The sequence below is a fragment of the Felis catus genome, chromosome C1, assembly GCF_018350175.1.
Source record: "Felis catus isolate Fca126 chromosome C1, F.catus_Fca126_mat1.0, whole genome shotgun sequence".
Taxonomy (NCBI): domain Eukaryota; kingdom Metazoa; phylum Chordata; class Mammalia; order Carnivora; family Felidae; genus Felis; species Felis catus.
This window is the reverse complement of record NC_058375.1, coordinates 174167632-174191699: the sequence shown is the minus strand read 5'-3', so window position 1 is coordinate 174191699 and position 24068 is coordinate 174167632. Positions and strand designations below refer to the sequence as shown.

The 24068-nt window shown below is 35.5% G+C and overlaps 1 long non-coding RNA gene across 2 annotated transcripts in view; it reads left to right on the top strand.

Moving 5' to 3' along the window:
- The first annotated feature begins 404 nt into the window (after window positions 1–404).
- Window positions 405–24068, top strand: part of LOC123379206 — a 120080-nt gene continuing 96416 nt past the window's right edge. The window contains exons 1-3 of one of the 2 annotated variants that reach the window (XR_006583412.1): window positions 405–632; window positions 3259–3420; window positions 5079–5997. This is a non-coding gene — a long non-coding RNA (uncharacterized LOC123379206). Of the gene's footprint in view, window positions 633–3258; window positions 3421–5078; window positions 5998–24068 lie in introns of those variants that run through there. The other variant, XR_006583411.1, reaches the window with a different exon arrangement.

The window sequence follows — 24068 nt, the reverse complement described above, 5'->3', positions numbered from 1 at the left end:
CTTCCCCACGGGTTTCTGTTAAGTTTCTTAGGATCCACGTAAGAGTGGAACCATATGGTATCTGTCTTTCTCTGTATGGCTTATTTCACTTAGCATCACACTCTGCAGTTCCATCCACGTTGCTACAAAAGGCCATATTTCATTTTTTCTCATTGCCAAGTAGTATTCCATTGTGTATATAAACCACAATTTCTTTATCCATTCATCAGTTGATGGACATTTAGGCTCTTTCCATAATTTGGCTATTGTTGAGAGTGCTGCTATAAACATTGGGGTACAAGTGCCCCTATGCATCAGTACTCCTGTATCCCTTTCTCCCCGCATTGTTGACAGGAGCCTTAACGTCACCCACCACGCACGTTCATGCACGTGCACGCACTCAGTCAGCGAGCGCGCAAACGCGGTGCTTCGGTTTGACATGCGCATGTCTGTGCGGCAAGCAGGCTCCCGCTGGCATTTCTCACCGCCAGCGCCCATAGGCCAGAAAGCAAAAGTTGCTTGCTGGACGTGAGACATTGTCACTGCAAAGTCAACCGTGCAATCCTGTGAGGAACTAACTGTCCCCCAAGTAGAGACTAGAACCAGATCTGAGGCTGAGAAGGGTATGAGAAGGACCCGAAAAGTGTCTTGAGGTACTCATTTATATTACGATACACAATTGACTTTTAACAATGTGAGTTTGAACCTTGCAGGTCCACTTACACGTGGATTTTTATAGTACACTACTGTAAATGTATTTTCTCTTCCTTGCGATTTTCTCAGTAACGTTTTCCTTTCTCTAGATTACTTATAGTACTTAATACAGATAACATACAAGATATGTGTTAATCGACTGTTTATGTTATTGGTAAGGCTCCCCGTCAACAGTAGTGATGTTTTGGGGGGCTCAAAAACTAAATATGGATTTCTGACTGTGCATAGGTCAGTGACCCATGTTGTTCAAGGGTCAACTGTATTTCAGATGCCCCTATACATGTGATGGTGATTAAAGACTGACCTCTCACCCTAAGAATTAATATGTCTTAAGGTTAACCTGTTTAGGTACACACTTTAGGACGATCTCTTGAGTAGCGGTTTTCCACATGGAAAAGTTTGATGACAAGGAAACCAAAGTGATTAGGGCTTATACAAAGCAATGGAAGAACACAGAAAGGAATAAGGATCAGAAAGCTTCTTTAGGAGATAAGATCGGTAAGCTGGAGAACATAGGAGAGAGACAGCACCTCTTAGGATGGTGTTTCTCAGACATTTTTAATTATAACCCACAGGAAGAAATACATTTCACGCCAGGAAGACGCACCCTCCCTCAGGCCTTCCTATACACATACACTTTAATAATACAAAAGTTGTACAGTAATACCTACCTTTACTATGTGCAATGCTCTCTAATACTTTTTTATATTCTACTGCTTCTATTACAAAATATTGGCTTCATGTTGTTGAATCACTATATTGTACACCTATATATAACACTGTATGATAACTACATGAGAATTAAAATTTAAAAAAAAGAAAAAACAAACAAACAAATAAATAAATAAATAAATAAATAAATAAATAAATACTGGCTGCTTAAATTGGTTATATTACCATAGTTTTAAAATACTGATTTAGGGTAATTCCCAGCTTTCTAGCTTGACAACAGAGAAAAAACTGATAGCTATATCATCAAAATGGGAAGTACAGAAAGAAGGAGGAGAGAGTTTTGAAAAGAGTTTAGCATATGTTCAAGGTATGTTAGAAACTTTCACATGTAATCCTTCATTCAATTTTTATAATTACCTTAGTAGGAAGTTGGTATTCCAATTTTAAAGATAGAGAAATTAAGGCTTATAAAAGTAACGGTAGTTTTCAAAAATTGTATAGGCAGAAAATGGAGGAAAGTTATGAAGCAATTTTTTATTCTCCTATTAAAATTAGTTTGCAAGATTCCCCTTAAACTTAAATAATATGAACCTTGCTTTATATTTGAAAGCTAAAAATGTAAGTAATAATACCTTTAAACTTCTGACTGACCCCGTGGTCTATTAGGAGTGGTATTTTGTTAATTTATTTTTTTGAAATCAATGTTTTTCTGGTGTTTATTCATGTAACAACCACTCTTTGTAAGGAAAAAAACAAACCAAATTATAATTCTGTTTGTTTTATAAATGAAGGAGAACAAAAGGCCTGAACTAATTTTTTCTTTGCACTGTCCATTTAAATAGAATTTACATAGAAATTTTAAACTACAGATGATACTGTAAGGATCATCTAGAAGACATATCCAATTCCTTTATTTCACAGATGAGAAAACTGATCTCATCTATTTATTGGCAGAATACAGTATGTAGGAAACCCTATTAAATCATGTGTTCGGCCATTTAAAGTTTACAGTTATTATTCAACTTCCCTCTCGGCTCCCCTCTGCAAACATTCTAATTACTCTTTCCAGAAAAATAATTTCCCAAGTGTCCAGATCACAAAATAGAACACAAAGAAAGATTCAAGCACAAGGAGGAGGAAAGGGTGGAGTTGTTAACATCCTCCTTTCTCCAGTGGGTTCAAAGCTTTTTTTTTTTTTTCCACATCTACTTTTGCACACACACACTGACCATGTGTGGAGGTTACACTTTCATCTGCAGGTCCTACAGAAACTAGAAATTTCTTCTCTTTCTTTCCTTTCTTTTTCTTTTCGTTTCTTTTCATTTCTTTTCTTTTCTTTTTTTCCTTCCTTCCTTCCTTCCTTCCTTCCTTCCTTCCTTCTTTCTTTCTTCTTTCTTTCTTTTTCTTCCTTTCCTTCTTTCTGTGTTGAGGGTTGACAGCTGACATCCCCAAGTTCTACTTTCCCCTTCGCTTCTCTCTTTTCCTTCTCTTTTCCTGCTCTATAAAATAGCCGCTAATAGACCACTGCATGTTCATGTATGTTACAGCTCTCTCTCCACCAGGATGGCCATTTGTCAAGAAGGGCCTGTCCTTCCCTTCCCCCTGTTCTTTTCATGTATACATCATAGAAGAGTGGAAAGCTACAGGGAAAGAGGCACATAGAGGGGTTCAAGGTAGGCCCTGGGGAACTGTTTGTGCACTTCAAAACCCAAATGTGGGAAATTCTTTTCTAATATGTGCAGTAAGTAGAGTTAAACTATTTGGGGCATAAAAACTCTCCTGATTGCCCAGTATGGCTTAGGTGTTTGCAAAATTTTGTATGTATATTTAGGATATGTTAAAATGGTTGAAATACTTTGATATTGGTAATCACTTAATTCAACTGGCTAATAGCCAGCTATATTACTGTAGGTTCTCCTGAGAAGCAGAATGAGTAGGATGGAGAGAAAGAATGATTGAAAAAGAGATCAATTGATTTTAAGAAATTGAATTACATCATTTACAGAGGCTGGCAAGTCCAAAAGCCATGAAGCAGGCAGAAGGCTGGAAACTCAGGTAAGACTTGATGCTGCCCTCTGGAATCTAAATGTCACAGGACAGTATGCTGGAAACAGACAGGGTTTCTTTGTTGCAATCTGGAGGAGAATTCTTCTTAAGGACCTCTTAAGGCCTCAGCTGACTAGATCAGGCCCAACCCACATCTGCTTTACCCAGTGTCTACTGATTTAAGTGTTAATTACATCTAAAAAATATCTTCACAACATCTAGACTGGATAGCTTAGCTTCTCACAGGCAGAATAAGTATTTAAAATTGTAATATAATGGTAGGGCACCTGAGTGGCTCAGTCGGTTAAGCATCCCACTCTTGACTTCATATCAGGTCACTATCTTGCAGTTGCTGGATTCAAGCCCTGGGTCAGGCTCTGTACTGACAGCACAGAGCCTGCTTGGGAGTCTATTTCTCTCTCTCTGCCCCTTCCTCACTTGCGTGCATTCTCTTTATCTCAAAATAAATAAATAAATAAACTTAATTTAAAAATATTTTTACTTATAATATAATGGAATTATATTAAATTTGGAAAGCATCACTGTGGAGTAACATGCATAACCATTTTAACTATTTTAATTGATTTGAGTGCCTAATTAATTTTCTCAATAATCACTTAACTTTATTTATTTTTTTTTTCAACCTTTATTTATTTTTGGGACAGAGAGAGACAGAGCATGAACGGGGGAGGGACAGAGAGAGAGGGAGACACAGAATCGGAAACAGGCTCCAGGCTCTGAGCCATCAGCCCAGAGCCTGACGCGGGGCTCGAACTCACGGACTGCGAGATCGTGACCTGGCTGAAGTCGGACGCTTAACCGACTGTGCCACCCAGGCGCCCCTTCTTAACTTTATTTAAAATAAAAGAATAATTTGCAGAAGTTTTTGTTTTGGACTTTGGTGTGTGTGTGTGTGTGTACGTGAGAGAAAGAGAGAGAGAGAGAGAGATGGCACTATTACCTGATAAAAACTAAAATTTTATTTTGTGTTAGTAGTCATTTCGATTTGGCATTTATATTTTGAAACTCTCTAAGTCAAACATATGTAGAGAAACCAGATAATTTAAAGATTTAACTTCAACATCAATATATTCCCGAAGTTATTTGCTTTAAATTATACCAAATAAACTAATTCTAAAAGAGAAAATAAAACTACCTCCATATGATTTTATATTAGCATGTGATTTTCTTAGAAACAAACAACATTTTTCTTACATAAATATATTTTGCAAAAACTTTCCTTCTTTCCCAGAGGAGAAAAGTAAGTATAAAAAATAATAGCACGATGTGCCTAATTTCTGTAACAGGTTCATAGTTATATGAGTTAGTGTGAGCAATCTTCCAGGTTCTTTTCTTTTCTTTTTAATAATTAGTAATAGCGGCAGCGTCCCTCTTGGTTTTGACCTCTCTAGTTTATACATTCCCTCTGTGAGGTTCAGCCCAGGTTCACTTGTAAAGTCAGCAGAAATGTGAAACTCTTTGCTGGTTAATGCTATCGTTAATAGAGCTATTCATCACTCAGCACAGAATACATAGAAAGTGGCTATGGTTTTTTTGTTCATTGACTTTTACATTTCTCCCCTTTTAATGAATTATCTCAGAGATTTAGGAATCGGTTCATAGCCAACACCCAAATTTTATAAATGTTAAATTTTTTACTGTTTCAGAAACTTTTGGAAAGAAATGAAAAATGACAGATGCAGAGAAAGTCTCTTAACACCTTACTCAGTCCTATAGCCTGAATCACTCCTTGGACCCTCCTACCTGCCTCCTTCCCTTTTCAGAGAAAACTAATATATTATAGATTGTGTAACCTTCCTATTTTTGTTTTTATTACTTTTCCCATATATGTATAGCACCATCAAACTTATAGGTAACAGTTTACATTATTTAAATTTTGTATGATATATATTTACAACCTAATTTTTAATTTACCTTTGTGCTTTCAAAATGTACCAAAGTTAACACATGTAGATGTGCTTCATTTATTTTGACTGCTAGGTAGTATTCTATATTAAAAATACTGTAATTTAGCTAATCACTTCTTTATCAATAAATATTTAGATGGTTTCTTAATTTTTTTCTTTTATCAATAGTGATGCAAGAAATAGTCTTGTACATGTCTTCTCATGGGCATATACAAGTGTTTCTCTAGAGCATACTCCTAGCAGTGGAATTTCTGGAAAATGCGTTACACTTGTAGTCTATTTTGCTTGACTATCTAAGTATTTTTTTCAAAGTGCTTGATCAATTTACATTACTGCCAGCCAGCAGGGTATTAGAATTTGTTTTCCCACTCCTCCAAAAGCTAGGTATTGTCAGAGGTCTCAGTTGTCAGGGGTCTGCCAAAGCTAAATGTGAAGCAATATTTCATTTTCAAACCGATGAGAATTCTCCCTCCACTGTTCAGATTTAAGATCTTTTCTCCATTTCTGCCATTCTAGCTTCTTCTTCCATAGGCATTTCAGTCATATTATTTGTCCACTTTTCTTTAAAAAATTTTTTTTAATGTTTTATTTATTTTTGAGACAGAGAGAGACAGAGCATGAGCAGGGGAGGGGCAGAGAGAGAGGAACACACAGAATCTGAAGTAGGCTCCGGATGACAGCAAGAGCTGTCAGTACAGAGCCCGACGTGGGGCCCAAACTCACAAACCACAAGATCATGACCTGAGCCGAAGTCAGACGCTCAACTGACTGAGCCACCCAGGTGCCCCTATTTGTCCACTTTTCAACTGGGTAATTTGTCTTACTCATTTTGAGACATTTTTACTATACTAAAATACCAGTTTTTCTGTTTATATGTGTTATAAACTGTTTCTCTCAAGATTATTACTTTCTATTAAATTTTTTCAGGATATCTTACAGTACAGAACCTTGCATTTTAAACAAGATTATAGATGATTTCATTTTGTGCTTATTATGTTTTTGTTTAAAAGTAAGGTATATTTCCTTCCAAAAGTTTGAAAGAATTTTTTCTCACATTTGGGTCTTCAGTTCACTTGGACTTTATTTTTAATGTGGTACAAATTGAGAATTCCTTTAACAAAGAATTAATTTTACTTAGCACCATGTATTAAAAACTTTGCTCTTTCACAACTAATTAGTCTGCCGCCACTTGAGTTCTTAAATATGCATAAATCTTTCGCTGGGATTTTTATTCCTTTCCATTGGTTGGTTTGTTTAGCCCGATACAAATAGTAAGATTACTTAAAGATAAGTTAATAAAAGTTATTCATTCTAAATACTAGGGAGAAAAAGATTGAAAACAAAAATGACTAGAATCTGTTGTGCCTGAGGATAATACGATAGTAATATCAAAAGATCTATTATTTGGAGTATATGAAGTAGGGAGGTAGAGGTTGCTGCAGAAAAATATTTGAAGACATAGTGACTGAAAAAAAAATTCTGCATGTTTGATGAAAAAAAAATTGACAGAAAAAAAATTTAAGAATTTCAGTAAATCTCAAACAGTCCAAGTTCAAATAAAAAAGAGAAATTATACCAGAGGGGAAACTTTTAACTTTGGGAATGAAAAGGAAAGCAAGAGCAATGATACATATCTGAATAAATATAATTTACTATTTTTCTTTTCTCAGCTCATTAAATTATACTACTTTTGAAAGTAAAATTTATAACATTTTCTGGGAAAGTTTAAGTGTATATACATGTTAATACATATGACAGAGCAAGGAGACAAAATCATCAAGGGCGTAGAAAACCTGAATAACACTATCAACCAACTTTACCTAATTGACATGTGTAGAACATTCCACCCAATAACAGAATATACATTCTTTTCAAGTACAACATAAAACATTCACCAAGATAGATCATAAAACAAACATTAACAAACTTGGAAGAGTTCAAATTAAACAAATTATGTTCTCTAAACATCAGTAACAGAAAAAGTGTGTGAAAATTGAATAACCCATGAGTTATAGAAGAAATCTCAAGAAAACTTGGAAAATATTTTGAACTGAATGAAAACACAAATTAACAATATAAAGAATGTAAAAGATGATACTTCTACAGACTCCATAGATATTAAACGATAATGAAAGTATACTACAAAAATCTATGCCCATGATTTTGACAACTTAAATGAAATGGATCACTTCCTTCAAAAATACAAATTACCAAAACCTGCTCCATAGTAAATAGCCTATATCTGCCCCTATAAGGAAGTTGGATTTGTAGTTTAAAATCTTCCAAAAAAGAAAAATCTAGCACCAGATGGTTTTACTGGTGAATTCTACCAAGTATTCAACAAAGAAATAATACCAATTCTACAGAAAATCTTGCAGAAAATGGAACGGCTGGAGAGAGGGCAGGAGCACTTCCCAACTCTATTTATGAAGTCAGCATTCCCTTGATTTCAAAAACAGCCAGAGATATTAAAAGAAAAAGAAAATTTAAAAAAACACTGTCTCGATGAACATAAATGTAAAAAAATCCTCAGTGATATGGTCTGGATATTTGTGTGCTTCCAGAATGCTTATGTTGAATCTTAACTCCCAAAGATAATTACATGTTAGTAAATGGAAGTCTCGGGGAAGTGATTAGGTCATAATGATGGGACCCTCATGAATGTGATTAGCGCACTGTAAAAGCATTTCACAGAATCCCTAGCCCGTTCCACCACATGAGGGCACAGCAGGAAGGTACCTCTTATAACCAGGAATTGAGCCTTCACCATATAAAACCTACAAACACCATGATCTTGGACTTCCAGGCTCCAGAATTGTGAGAAATAAATTTATCTTGTTTATAAAATATAGCTAGCATTTTGTTATAGCAACCTGAATGGATTATGACACAATTTTAATCTTGAAGTATGTACAAAAGATAACATGAAAATAAAAATCATGGGGTGCCTGGGTAGCTCAGGTGGTTAAGTGTCCAACTTCAGCTAAGGTCATGAACTCGCGGTTCGTGACTTCAAGCCCCACGTCGGGCTCTGTGCTGACGGGTCAGAGCCTGGAGCCTACTTTGAATTCTGTGTCTCCCTTTCTCTCTGTTTCTCTCTCTCTCATCTCTCTCTCTCTCTCTTTCTTTCTCTCTCTCTTCTCTCTCTCTCAAAAATAAACAAAGATTAAAAAAATTTTTTAAAAAGAGAAAAAATAAAAATCACAATGAGATACCCATACACATGTACTAGCATGCCTTTTTCTACAAAACTTGACAATACCAAGTACTAACAAGAACACAAAGCAACAGGAACTCTCACATATAGCTGGTGGGAATGCAAAAGGCACAGCCACTCTAGAAAATAACTCCTAAAAGTTGAACATACACTTACCACAACAATTACCTAGCAATATCACACACTGGCATTTGCCCAAGTAAAATGAAAACTACATTCATACAAATACTACAGTAATTTTAAAACAATTCTGTTAGTATCACCAGAAACCGAAAACACATAAATGTCATTGAACAGGAGAATAGATAAATAAATTGTGCTACCTCCATATAATGAAACAGCACTCTGCAATAAAAAGGATTGAACTACTGATACATGGGAGAAATTGATGAATCTCAAATGCATTATACTAAAAGAAAGATATTTTTCTCCAAAGGCTATATTCTGTATAATTCCATATATGTTACTGTCCAGAAAAGGCAAAATTACAGAGTTACAAGACCAGTCAGTGGTTGTCAGACATTAATACCAGGGGAAGTGTTTGACTACAAAGTGTTGTATGAGGTTATTTCTTCTGGAGTGATAGAGTGATAGAACTGTTCTGTATCTTTATTATGGTGGTGTTTATACTACAGTATGCATGTGTCAAATGCATAGAACCCTATACCAAAAAGAGCAAATTGTCCTGTATGTAAATTTTTAACATATTTTTAAAATATTCGATAGGTGTTTGGAAATAATTTGTCTCCCTATTTGTTGAAGGTAGTGCTTTAGATGCATCCTAATTTTTGATATATGCAAAATCTGTCATTTTCCAGAAAAGTTGTATCAAAATCTCCCAATACAATGGATAATTATCAATTTCAACTTTAATATTATTAACATTTGCTCTATGCACTTTTCACACAGGTTTTCCAGTATATATACATTCAGTGATGTATCTTTCTAGTGAATTATGGTGTTCTTTCACCTAAGTCCTTTTTTGGTTCAAAGTTTATTTTGCCTTTTATTAATATTGCAAAAACAAATTTAGTTGGGTTCATCTTTGCTTTGCTTGTATCTGTTTTTCCATTTCGGTATTTTCTGTATCATCATATGTAAGTGTATTTCCATCAACCCAGAATTTTAAAAATCTAATTTGAGGGGCGCCTGGGTGGCGCAGTCGGTTAAGCGTCCGACTTCAGCCAGGTCACGATCTCGCGGTCCATGAGTTCGAGCCCCGCGTCAGGCTCTGGGCTGATGGCTCAGAGCCTGGAGCCTGTTTCCGATTCTGTGTCTCCCTCTCTCTCTGCCCCTCCCCCGTTCATGCTCTGTCTCTCTCTGTCCCAAAAATAAATAAACATTGAAAAAAATATTTATAAAAAATCTAATTTGAAACTACCTATCTTTTAAGAAGTAAATTTAGACTTAAATCTAAATTTATTTAAGTTTAGCTGGTAGTTTAGCATTTATTATTACTGCTTCATTTTAACTTACTTTAGTAGCTTATTTTTTTATTTTATTTCTCGTGATATTTATTTGCTTATATTCTTCCTCCTTCCCTTATTGGACAGCAGAAACTTTTATTGATTTGTTATTGTTTTACACTCTATTGCTCTACATACAGTGTTTATCCTTAATCAACATGCAATCTTGACCCAGCAGATAAAAATTTAGTCAGTATTACTAACTCCTCCAGAAAATCAAAGGATCTGAAAAAGCTTGAGCTCCAATGATTTATTTGATTTTCCATGCACTTTGAGCCCTGTTTTTAAGGCACTCAAAATTAATCATCATGATTATTTTTATTATTGTTTTTAGCATTCATTGCTTACTTAGATTCATCTATAGATTAATCAGTTTTTTACAAACATGCTCATCCACATGTTAATCACTTTCTTTGATTCTTGCATCCTGTTCTTTGTTCCCTGTTCTTTGTAAAGTGCATCATTTGAGGGGTGCCTGAGTGGCTCAGTCGGTTAAGCATCCAACTTCGACTGAGGTCATGATCTTACAGCTAATAAGTTCGAGCCCTGAGTCTGTGCTGACAGCTCAGAGCCTGGAGCCTGCTTCAGATTCTGTGTCTCCCTCTCTCTGTGCTCCTTCCCCACTCACGCTCTCTCTCTCAAAAATAAATAAAAACATTAAAAAAAATTAAAGTGCATCATTTGATGTTCCCTTTAGTGGGTCTGAGTAATGATCCTCAGTCCTAAGTTTTCTCAGTACGTTTTTATTTTGTCCCTACTCTTCTACGTTTTTATTTTGTCCCTACTCTTCTATAACAAGCTATTATTTGGTTCTGGATACCAGATATGGATTCTAAGCCTTACAGTTGAGGCAAAAGCCCTAACAAAGCGCCTCGAGTCTAAAAACACTGGTTTTCCAGCTATTGATGTCACCCACGCATGAAAGGATTGTTCAAAGGCAATTTTTCTGCAAAACGAATACTCCAACCCCCACTTTTCATTCAATATAAGAGGAGGTTTAGGAAAATGGAATGTGAATTTTTGTGGGATACACAATTCATGAAGAAAGTTTTTATTTCTCCTCACATACCCCTCCGTGTAGAAGAAATGTGATGTTTTTCCTCCCTGAAGCCAGGAAAGGGAGAAACAGAATTACTAAAACAAATTGGGGTTATCCAAACTACTTATTTTCCTGTAAGTCAGTTAATCATGAGTATCTCTCATCTAAACTTACCCAAGCTATTCATTTGGCCGGAGAGAGCCTGATGTTTTTGTGATATGGAAACAGGGACCAGGAAAAATCATGCTAAAAGAAAAAAATGTTAGTGAAGCAGCCAGCACTTCCACCATTTGGCTTCGCAGGGAGTGAGTTAGTTTCTCAGAATTTTCTAAAGCCCTTAGCTGTCTTATCAGTACACGGATTATAACTAGAGCTAAAAAGGAAAGCAAGGACTAAGAACCGAAGCCAGATTTCTACATCAGAGACAACACAAAGGAAAGACACTCACAGGACTCTCTGAAGAACCAATTAATGTGTTCCATAAAAATAGCACCCATTTGTATGGTTGCAACTGTAGAAACTGGAAGGCTGTCAGTCTGGATCTTCAGAAGCCAATGACAAGAAATTATTAAAAAATAAAATGTTAACATCCCAATGAGTTGTTGCTTCTCTACAAAACCAATAAAACCTAAATAACATTTTAGAAAGGGATAGAATTGAAAGTTTTTATTTTTGTTTCTGCTGAGGTCCCAGGTAATTTCTTAATTTAGGGTTGTGTCCCATATAGGATGTTAATGTCCAAGTCTGGTTTGGATTGGGTTCTCAGTTTCTCTACCATAACTTTGTTTTTCTTCTTAACCCTAATTTTTAATAACACTACTCCTTACTACTTCCTTAGACTAGTGGCAAAGTTTGGGTAATCTCTGTTTCATAGATAGAGTAGACCTTAACAGGTTCTGTCTTCGTTGAAGCCCTACCTCCAAATCTCCATTTAGATGCTAAAATTCCAAACCTTCAGTCTTTAAGGTCCATATATACTATTTCAGCCCCATTGCCACATAGACAACTATGACTTCAGCTGTTCCTTATTGCGCTGGCTTAAAATTTTCCTCTCATTTCTGCCATTTGAATAATTATTTTCTTTGAGTTAATCACATATTGAAAAAAACAGTTTATATTTGTCCATCATTTCTATGTAGTTCAGATCAAAATGTCCAACATTAAAGTATAGCTTTTATCTGTTAAAGCCCTATATCCTTTTTATATAGGGTAAAATCAATGTATTTAAATAAATTCATATACCTGTATTTAACTTTTTATTAGTGATCTGAAAGCAATGACACTGTTGAGACACTTCCAAATTTTAGTCTCTGCTGTGGTCTGAATGTTTATGTTCCTCCAAAGTTCATATGTGGCAAATCCTAATGCCAATGTGATGGTATGCCAATGTGATGGTATTAAGAGCTGGGCCCTTTGGGGGCACCTGGTGGCTGAGTTGGTTAAGCGTCTGACTTCGGCTCAGGTCATGACCTTGCAGTTCCTGAGTTCGAGCCCCACGTCGGGCTCTGTGCTGACAGCTCAGAGGCTGTAGCCTGCTTCAGATTCTGTGTCTCCCTCTCTCTCTGTTCCTCCCTGCTCGCATTCTGTCTCTCAAAAATAAATAAAGATTAAAAAAAATTTTTAAAAAGGAGAGAGATGGTGCCTTTGGGAGGTACTTAGGTTATGAGGGTGGAGCCCTCATGAATCAAATTAGTGCTCTTATAAAAGAAATGCAAACAGAGATCCCTCATCCCTTCCATCATGTGAGGATACAATGAGAAGTTGTGACTTGGAAGAAGGTTCTCACCAAACTACCTTGGCATCCTGATCTTGGACTTCCAGCCTCCAAAACTGTGAGAAATAAATTTCTATTATGTATAAGCCACCCCTAGTCTATGGTACTTTGCTATAGCAACCCAGACTGACTAACTCAGGTTCCATAACCAATCTTCTTTCTTTTTTTAAAGTTTATTTATTTATTTTGAGAGAGATAGAGAACCCCAAGCAGGCTCTGCACTGACATGAGGCTCAATCCCACAAACTGAAAGATCATGACCTGAGCCAAAATCAAGAGTTGGACACTTCACTAACTGAGTCACCCAGGCACCCCAGGTTCTGTAACCATCTTCTTAAATCACATATCTAGGATGGAAAATCACATTTTGGGGTGAAATGAGCTTTGTTAGTAAGAAAAATTAAAATATTACTTGTAATCTTATAAATACACATTTGCATGTACACACACACACACACACACACACGCAAACTTATAACTAGTTTCTAGTAGGGTTGTCTCCAAGATTGGGTCCCTGCTCTCTTGCTAACTTTCACTGAATTTCTTAACTAAAGAAAATGAGAATATATCAATAGTAGCTAAAGCTATGTTCTACACAAGCAGGTTTCAACTCCTGTTATTTCATCACTGGACTCCTCCCAAATAGAGTTTGGCAAGAGTCATTCTGAAATCAACACGGAAAGTCACAGAAGAACAAATTGGGGTCATCTGACTCATTCCACTTGTGACTTAAAATGCACTTGAACCCACATTTCCAGAGGGGAAAGTTAGTTATAAAGTATCCCAAATCAACTAATGTCACGTGTTTCAGTTCCATTTAAACTTTGAGTCAGGAAGACAAGACAAGGTGGAAAAAGAAGTAAAAGGAGAATGAGGATTTTTTAAGTAGAACATTTCCAAATTGCTGAAAATGATTGTTTTTATATCACAAATTTATAAATAATTCAAAGAAAAAGATTATATGATCCATAAACTTTACTGTCATTTTTAATAAAATATTTAAATCATACTTCTAAAATAAAAAGTAATTATTTTTATTAAAGCCCATTTCTGACATTCCATTTCTGAGTTCAAAATATTTCACAATGCAGAAGCTCTAAAACTAAAGTATTATGCAGTCAAACTTACTTATCCTTCCTTTTTTTAGATAAAACCTCATGTTTTTAAGTTTTAGATAATTATATTCTTAGTAAACTATGGTTTTAATTATAATACACAAAAATATTGTAGTGAAAAGTAAAATGATTGTTGATACCAGCTTTTTGTTTCATAGGAGTTATTTGGGGACTTAGAAAGAATGTCCTTCTCTATGTTCGCCTCACTACTAAACCACTGCGTATAAGAAGGAAGGATAAGCTTCTGCTACTGAATTGGCTGCCACTATAAACATTAGTAGAACAATCGATTCTATTTGTCCATCCTAGTCTTAAACTCTTTATTCTTGTTTCCTTTTTTCATCTTTAACCCTGCTGAGTTAATATTTATTTTCCTTCCTTTTGTTCTCTGTATCTTTTACTATTCAATCAATTATTTTGAGTGCTAGCTTAAAGACCAACACATCATGGTGTTGTACTAACCATCTCTTTTCTAACAGATTCTTCTTTTAAAGAAAAGCACTGCCTCTGAATGACTAATGGGTGTGAAAATGCCAATTCAGCTATGCTTGGAGTAAAGCTGATGAAATTCTTCACTTACGACGTATGTGTATCTTTTTTTAAAAAATGAAGCTATGTTTTATAGGTTCCTAAAAGTAAAGTGTTCCAAGGATGATCAAGGATTTTTTATAAAAATCTTGTTATATATTCTCCTAAGGAGATTATAGGTGCATATTAATAATGCACTTATCATTGCTTCATTTTGATGTTCTCTGAAGAGGCATTTTATTTTATTATTTTATTTTACTTTTACTTTTTTATTTTTGAGAGAGAGAGGCAGAAAGAGAGGGAAAGAGGGAATGCCCAACAGGCTCTGTGCTGTCAGTGCAGAGCCTGATGCAGGGCTCGATCTCATGAACCGTGACATCATGACCTGAGCACAGATCAAGAGTCTGATGGTTAACCAGCTGAGCCACCCAGGCACTTCTGAAGAGGCATTTTAAATAATCTTTATTAGTGGACTAATAAGCAACAACATGTAATGCTGGGAGAAGAGCTCAACCAGTTGTGAGAATAGACATGTTTTTTTTTTTTTTTGAGAGAAGTGCCATAAATGACAATCGTTGGGCCATTCATTGGCCCAATAATACTCACCGTATTCTAGTCTCTTAGCTTAACATTACTATACCTCATCCTTCCAACCAGTCTTGCTTCTAGTCAATCTCCAACCCAAAATACTCTGGGTATTTCTATCAAGACTTAATAGATGATGAGATAGAGCCATAAATAGGTTATGTAAATTCTCCATGATCACATGAGCAATAAATGGAGATTCAAACACAGATCTGTCTTCAAAGATGATACTCTTGACTGTCAAGCAAAGCTGGGAAATGGAGAACTAAATCCATTTTATAAAAAGAGCTATATGAATATAGATCATCCTGAAAATTGGAAAACCTGAAAAATAAACAAACCCCCCAAGAATGCTGTAGAAATAGGTATCATTAAATTCTTGACTGGTAGCAAAAATAATTTGTACATAAAACTAAAACATAAAAGTCAGAATTCTTCATGAAGATGTATAGCTTTTATTTAAAATACCTATCCTATATAATAAAATGATCACATCTTCCCTTTTCTAATTCAAGAGCAATTATTTACTCTTATATTAAAGAAGAAAAATTGGAAGTTTCACTAAGTGCTGAGGGCCTAAAATTTCAGTAAGTAATAGATTTCTGTGCATTCCTTACACAAGATTTCAAAATTAGGGGTTTTATATGTAAGTTTTGAAGCTCTAATTGCAAAGAATATATAACTGCTAGTCAGATGTTACAGTAAATTTCACATTTTCCTATATTTCAATGTGCTTTTTGGGAAAAGTAATGTAGCAATAACTTCACTAAGACACAGTTGCAAAAATGCCCATGGGTGTTACTAACATATCAAAAAAGTACTGATTTATTATCATGTAAAATACACAAACTAATGAAAAGGAACATTTCCTATATATATTTATTTAAGCAGAATCTAAGGGAGTCTTTATTTGTACTTTCTTGAGATTGAAATCATCCAGAGAACCTCAGAGTAACAATAGAAAGAATGGGACTCTTCCTTTAAAGATAATGTTCTCCCATCAGGAAATTAAATGTTTCTCCTGGCAGCAAGTGAAGTACACAGAGGAATGCAGTCTCACACGTATACCTCTTTAAAGCTTATCACAGACCGGGTTACCCAAGGTTCAGACTAAAGGGGTGGGGGTGGGGGGCAGTCTCACCCCTAGATATTATTTGAACATATAAACCAGTTTAGAAGTGTTAATTAAAACACATTTGCTTTTCTAGTAGACTTTTATGAAAGAATTAAATGTAGTAAACTATAACACCTTTATATTACCAGAAGGGAAACAACTAGCATCTGCCTTAAAGATGCCCTAGGTTATGCTGTGTGTGTTCAAAGCTGTAATGTACTTGATCCATATATATAACAAAGAATCCTCTAAAAGTGCTCATCCAGGCAAAGGCAGTTTTATGGAGAGGAAAAAGCAAGTGGATTTGGAATCAGAGAATCAGTGAGTGAACATGGGGTCAGTGACTAGTTGCTATGTCAACTTATCAATGTTCTGTAACATTTGGGGCCTGTGTCTCCAACTGTAAAAATAAAGATAATAATAATACCTGGCTTACAAAACTGCTATGAAGAATAAAATAGTACATGTGAGAGGGTTTTTAAACTTTCTACTGCTATGCAAGTATAAAATAATATTATCAGTCAGATCTGTAAATCAGAGAGGGCCATGACTAAAATTTTGCCACATGAACATATGGAATCTGAAAGGATACACATTATAGAAAATGCCCCTGTCTCTTCAGGGCCAATACTGGGTAAATAAATGTCTCCTTGCTGTGGAATCCAGTGTACTCTAGGCTGAACTAACACGTAGAAGTAGCAAAGTGAGACTGGCACTAGAGAGACATCTAGTGTTTGAAAGAACAGGAGAGTAGATTTGAGATTGAAGCAATTTTGTTTAAAAAAAAGAATGAAATGGTCTGTGTCCACATAAAGGTATACAAAAATTAAATCAACATAATAATATTCCTACACCATTTTGAATCCTCCATAAATGTGAAACTTTTTTATTGAATTTTCAACTTATACACTAGCATTTTTAAGGAAAACCAGGAGTCAAGGAAGGTAACTCCTGGAACTTCCCTCTTAGGACATTTACCACCTCCCTGGGTAAAGTTTGGTTCAAATGGGAGAGAAAATAGGTCTGGGGAGAAGATAGATGAATAGCAGAGGGAGATTATGTTTGGAAAGAAATAAATCAGTGGGGGCACCTGAGTGGCTCAGTACATTAAGTGTCTGAATTCAGCTCAGGTCATGATCTCACAGTGGGTGGGTTTGAGCCCCATGTCTGGCTCTGTGCTGACAGCTCAGAGCCTGGCCAAATCCTATCTCTCCCTCTGTCTCTGCCCCTCTCCTACTCATGTTCTGTCTGTCTCTTCTCTTAAAAATAAATAAATGTTAATTAAAAAAAAAAAAAAGAAAGAAAGAAATCAGTGAAGGAAAAATAATTAGGGGCTCCTCTGTGGAAAAGGTGAGCACGGGCTATGGGAAAAGACCAGACAAGAAGACTCTACATTTTTAGTAATAATTCACCCTTCTAAATATATTGTTGACTATTGTTTCATTAGCCCACATATGTGGTGATGCATTGAAAGTAATTCAGTTTACAGGTTTTAATAACTAAACATCAACAAAAGAATTACTGCAGTTCAAATAGTTAATAGATATTTATTAAATGATTACAGTGTGTCAGAAATCTTCAAGATATTGGGAATGTACCAACTAACCAAACATAAAAATTCCTAGGCTTGGAGCTTACATTCTAGATAAGAAGAAAGACAATAATTAACATGGAAAAATAAGTAAAATAGAGAGTGTCTGAAAGGAGGGAAGAGGGAATGAAATTTTTGCTAAAGTAACACTATACCTAATCTTCTTCACCAGAAAATCAAAAATGATTTTGGAGCCATTTTTAAGGCATATATTAGTTTTTTCCCCTTCCAATGTCAATAAAATTTGATAGCCACAGTTCTATGTTAGCTATTCAAGCTCTTGGTTGGAATAAAGTAAGTAGTTGAAGCAGCCATATTTATGTGAAATTACTTAGTTTTCCATATCTCAAAGTTCTCATCTAACATTTTACTTTTTTTTTTAAGATTTTATGTTTAAGTAATCTCTACACCCAATATGGGTCCTGAATGCACAACCCTGAGGCCAAGAGTCACTTGCTCCACCGACTGAGCCAGCCAGATACCTCTCATCTAACATTTTTCTAATCACTTTTGTTTCAATTTGTAAACCTGCTAAAGTTCCCTGCCACCACTGAGATTTCATAAATGGCTCTAAATGATAATGGTAACTAGAAATACAGGGGCGTCTGGGTGGCTCAGTCGGTTGGGCGGCCGACTTCGGCTCAGGTCACGATCTCTCGATCCGTGGGTTCAAGCCCCGCGTCAGGCTCTGTGCTGACAGCTCAGAGCCTGGAGCCCGTTTCGGATTCTGTGTCTCCCTCTCTCTCTGCCTCTCCCTGTTCATGCTCTGTCTCTCTCTGTTTCAAAAATAAATAAACGTTAAAAAAAATTTTTTAAGGAAATACAGAGCCTATTCTTCTTTTTATTTACATGCTTGGATAATGTCTATAGAAATATTTTTCTAAATATATGAAGAAACTATAATATTAGTTTTTTGTCCCTAAGTTCTAAGAATCACTAAACTCTAGTAATGTCAAGCTTCTGCTTGGGATAAAGTACTCTTGTCCCCAAGACTGAGATTTATTTTTTTAAAGAAATAAATGGTAAAATGCAATGCCAAGCAATTCAGGTGTTTAAAAAACTCTTAGAAACCTTTGATGAAAGCATGTTATTTTCTTTTAGATCTAACTACCAAATGGGTTTGACATGATATATTTAAGGGACGTAAGTACATCATTGTTATACATACCAAAATAGGCAAATATTCTCCAGGAATTTTCATGTTGGTAGCCTTTTTTCTGAAACTTTTAAAAAATGTTTATTTATTTTGGGGTGGGGGTAGGGGGCAGAGAGAGAAGGAGAGAGAGAATCCCGAGCAGGTTCTTCTGCACTATCAACACAAGCCCGACTTGAGTCTCGATCTAACCACCATGAGATCATGATCTGAGCTGAAATCAAGAATCAGGTGTGTAACCAACTGAACCACCCAGAAGCCCCATGTGCTACAATTTAACAGCTCTCTTAACTCTCAGAACCTAACAATACATATTACTATGTTTTGATACATAATTTGGTGTGAAATGACATGACTTGTTTATTTTTTAGTAACATTGTGCTATCACAATTCTTTAATAATTCTCAGGAGATTTAAAATCCAATATGTAAATTTCTGTGTTCAAAATCTTTTGTAACTAAAATTTGCCAAAAGTGTTATTTTTCCTTTTATTATGATAACATTTACTAATATAACTTTAGTAAACTTTAGAGATTTCTCCCCAACATATCTATATGCATATTCTCTATGGAACCAAAAAAAAAAAAAAAAAAAAAACAACCTATGGTATGCATAGAAGTTCATACAGCATCATATTCTTATTCTCCTTATCCAAGAAACCAGATTTCTTGATTCAAAATCCTTCACTATATACATTGCTTATGGTCTTATATTGATTATTTCCTTCTGGTCTGCTTATGTAATGGCCATATTTAAGCTTCAAAACCGTAGTGAGAAATGCTTATTTATGTGATGAGAGAAGAATTTAACTCCTTGCTCACTTTCCATTCTGTCATTAGTGACAATTATCATCAAACATTCTAAATTTTTCACTCAATAGAGAGTCCTACTTATAATTTCAAACCCTTTAGCTGAAACACATACACACATACACACATAGAGACAGAGACAGAAAGCTGGAAAGAAGGAAATTGTTGGAATAGAAAGATTATATGAAAGTCTTTTATTAATTCACATTATCTTCATTACTTAATCTGAAGGAGGAGGTTGATTTTGAATGTTACTTTATCTTTAGTTCCATTGAGTGGTGATGTCACTTATAGAAATTTGTATCTTGTTTAAAAGGTACCACAAAAATATTGACCTTTCCATGCATCTTGCTACTATGAGACACTTTGTCATGATTACACTCATTTTGCCATGTAAGACTTTGAGATGTTGTAGAAAATGACTTATTTCCTAGGTGTTATCCACGTAGAATCCATCCAATTATATGGCAATGTGGGATTTTAAAAAGGTAACAATCCTGAGATGTAACATTGAAAAACTCAATCCAGCACAGTGTGATTTGGGAGCCATCCCTGTCTTCATAACAGAGTCTATCCAAATCCTTATATGAATTTTCTCTGGCTAGTTTGATGGTACTAGAATCCCACCGACTGGTATAGAGACTCTCTTAAAGCAGACTAAAGGACAGGAGACATCTGCCTGCTATCATGGAAGCCAGTAAAGCAAAAATGTAGCCCTCCTTTTGCAGTGTTATTCAGCCTTATGCCAATGAAAGGATCCCTTAAATAATCAGAGAGCTGTGTATCACCTAAAGTTGGAATTTCGCTAGACCAGGTATTTTTCACATAAAAGCCCATTAATAATAGTTGTATAGCCACTGTATGTTTCATAGTTGGATACTTACAGATTTGGCCAAATTAGAAGATTAAAAAAAATGGAAAAAAATTGTATTCATATGATTTTCTGGTTTCAAGTCTGTGATAAAACTGTGTCATAGATACACTGGAGCACATTTTCATCTAACTATCATGTATAATTATAAAAACAATAGCCATAGCTATTAGCAAGTAGCATGAACCAGTCAGGATGTAAAGCCCTTTAAGTGAAATAATCTAACTTCAGTCCTTACAAGGTAAGGTATGATTCCTTGAGGTAGATATGATTCCTTTTATAACAGATGAGGAAGCAAGTTTCCCAACTAGATAATGTTGGCTGGAATTCATTCTAAGCCTATTGTCTTCAAAGCCTATGCCCTTAAACACTATGCTTTACTGGTGTCTGGAAATGAAATCAACCTAAGTATTTAAAACTCAATATCTAAAAACTGGCACATGAAGTTTAACTTTGATCTTATGTCTATAAGAGGTATGAAAAGTTAGAAAACAGAGGTGCCTGGGTGGTTCAGTGGGTTCAGCAACTGACTCTTCATTTCAATTCAGGTCATGACCTCACAGCTTGTGAGATCAAGCCTCACATCAGGCTCTGTGCTGACAGTACGGAGCCTGCTTCAGATTCTGTGTCTCCCTCTCTCTCTGGCCCTCAGCTTGCTCATGCTCTTTCTTTCAAAATAAATAAATAAACATTAAAAAGAAAAGAAGCTACAACTGGGTGTTATATGTAAGTGATGAATCACTAAATTCTACTCCTGAAATCATTTTTACCATATAAGTTACTAACTAGAATTTAAATAAAAACTGGAAATAATTATTTTTAAAGAAGCCACAATGGTTTGCCCCTAGGTTAAGATGGTATCCACGGACACATATTTACAGTAAACGATAACTACCTGAAATATTCATTAAAGTTATGCTTCAAACAGCAGATCTTATCCTTGTTCTCTGGGATACAGTGCACAGTGGAAAGAGCACCACATTTGAAGTCAGACAAGTCGTCTCTCAGCTCCAAACTTAGCAGCTGTTGAGATCTTAGTCACGAAACTTAAACTATTTGCCTCCATTTCCTCAGGGAATAATAAAACCTATTTCCTATTTTGTAGTGAGCATTCAATGACACAATGTACATAAAGTTGCTGACACTCACAAAGTGCTATGAGTGTTTTCTGAAACTGACTTTCAAAGTAAATGATGGGAAAATTTTATCCTAAAAATTAAACATTTAAAGCATTGAATTTTGAAAACATGCAAAGTGTTTTTTGAAGCCATACATATTTTTTAACTCTTGTATGTATATATGGACTAAAATTGGGTTAATCAATTTTTCCATCACATGTAATTAAAAAAATTTTTTTTAACGTTTATTTATTTTTGAGACAGAGAGAGACAGAGCATGAACGGGGGAGGGGCAGAGAGAGAGGGAGACACAGAATCTGAAACAAGCTCCAGGCTCTGAGCAGTCAGCACAGAGCCCGACGCGAGGCTCGAACCCACTGCGAGATCGTGACCTGAGCCGAAGTCGGGTGCTTAACCGACTGAGCCTCCCAGGCGCCCCTATCACATGTAATTTTAATAATATATGGCAACAACCTTAACAGGCTACCTATGTTAGCAAACTACAAAGGGGAGCATAGCTTGATGAGGCTATTTGAACATGTTTTCATCTATACAGAGAGCCACTATGGTAAAAGCTCCTAAAATATTATTCACTGAGTGACTATATATTTATAGTAATTTTGTTTCAAATATGTCTTACCTTTAGAAAATTATTTTATGAAAACTTTTGATTTGCTCAAAAATTGTTTTCTGAACCACAAAATTTTCACCAATTCTGCCTTTCAAATTAGAATCTCAAATATAAGCTAAAAGTACCCCCCAATCCTTTACTCCATTCACCACATTTTTACAAAGAATGAAACATCAACCTGAGGCAAAGTGACTTGTTCAAGGTCTTACTGTGTTTCTGATTTTTGATTTAGGGCCATTGTCATCAAATAGGCTCCCTCCTGTTTATTTTTTTTTTCTTTTTTTTTTATTTTTTTAAGTAATCTTTACACCTAGTGTGGGATTCAAACTCACAACCCTGAGACTGAAAGTCCCAAGCTCTTCTGACTGTGCCAGCCAGGCACCCCAGGGTCTCTCCCTCTTTAGATGGCTTAAATTTTTTTTTTTTTATTTTGAAGTAATTACACATTCAGAGTAACTTGAAAAAAACAGTCTCGTGTAACCTCCACCCAGCTTCCCCCCAATGGTGCCTTTATAGAACTGTAGAACAATATCAAGACCAGGAAATCGACACTGGTATGATGCTGTTAACTAGACTAGAGATGTTATTCAGTTTCATCATTTTTTACATGCACTCATCTCCATGTATTTGTGCATGTGTGTATAGTTCTATGCAGTTTTATGCCACCGATGAAGATGCTTTTGCTAACGCAGTGCGGGGCAGGAAGCTCCTGTAGCTAGATGATGAGCAATTACAGAATGCCTCGACTGCTTGTTTTCTTATTGTAAGTTTTCATGTCTCCTAAATCGAGTTCTTCTGGATTTGACATAATTTCTTTTCTCCCCTGATTGGATAAGCCTGAGCAAATAACTAAAGATTTTGAATGTCAAGTTTCCATTCCATGAATAAAGAAATTAAAGCAAATGAGCTGAACTTAATAGTAGAAAATTGGTCACATTATTTAAGGCTATCATCTATATTATGCAAAGGAAAGCAATTAGATGACGACATCTTCACACATGCTTATACCTCCAGAAAGAGGTCTGCGCGTCAGGCTTTTGTGGAAAGCACACTGTGCCAGCTACTTATGACCTAAGATCAGTGTCTACTTCACTCAGCATAAGAGAACAGGTGGGTCTTTGATGGCCTTGCATGTCATGCTTAATACACTTGATAGTTTCCCTTGTGTTTCTTTCTGCAGATGTGTCATAAGAAGATTGAGGCAATCTATGTTTGGCTCTTGCTATAAATATCTAAACTGATTTTACGAAGGCACATGTTGGTAATAAAATACTAACTGCCTCTTACAAGCACTAGAAAAAAGTTAAAGGATTATTTTAAGAAATGTATTTTTACAGATTTGATCAAATGTTTAAATTGCAATATGTTTTATTACTTAATAATTACTTACAGAAAGGATTTCTGAGATTTTCCTTTTCTAGACGTATCATCTAGATTCTAGATAAATTAAAAAATATTTGCAGTGTTGGTTGCTATAATGAATTAACAACCAAACTGAAGATTATGCATTTATATTATACATAAATATGTAAATATATGTTTTTATATATATTTACATATTTTAATGTAAAAATTGACCAGTTATTTTATGTCATCTCAAACATTTAAGAACTGCTTAAACACGGGGCGCCTGGGTGGCGCAGTCGGTTAAGCGTCTGACTTCAGCCAGGTCACGATCTCGCGGTCTGTGAGTTCGAGCCCCACGTCAGGCTCTGGGC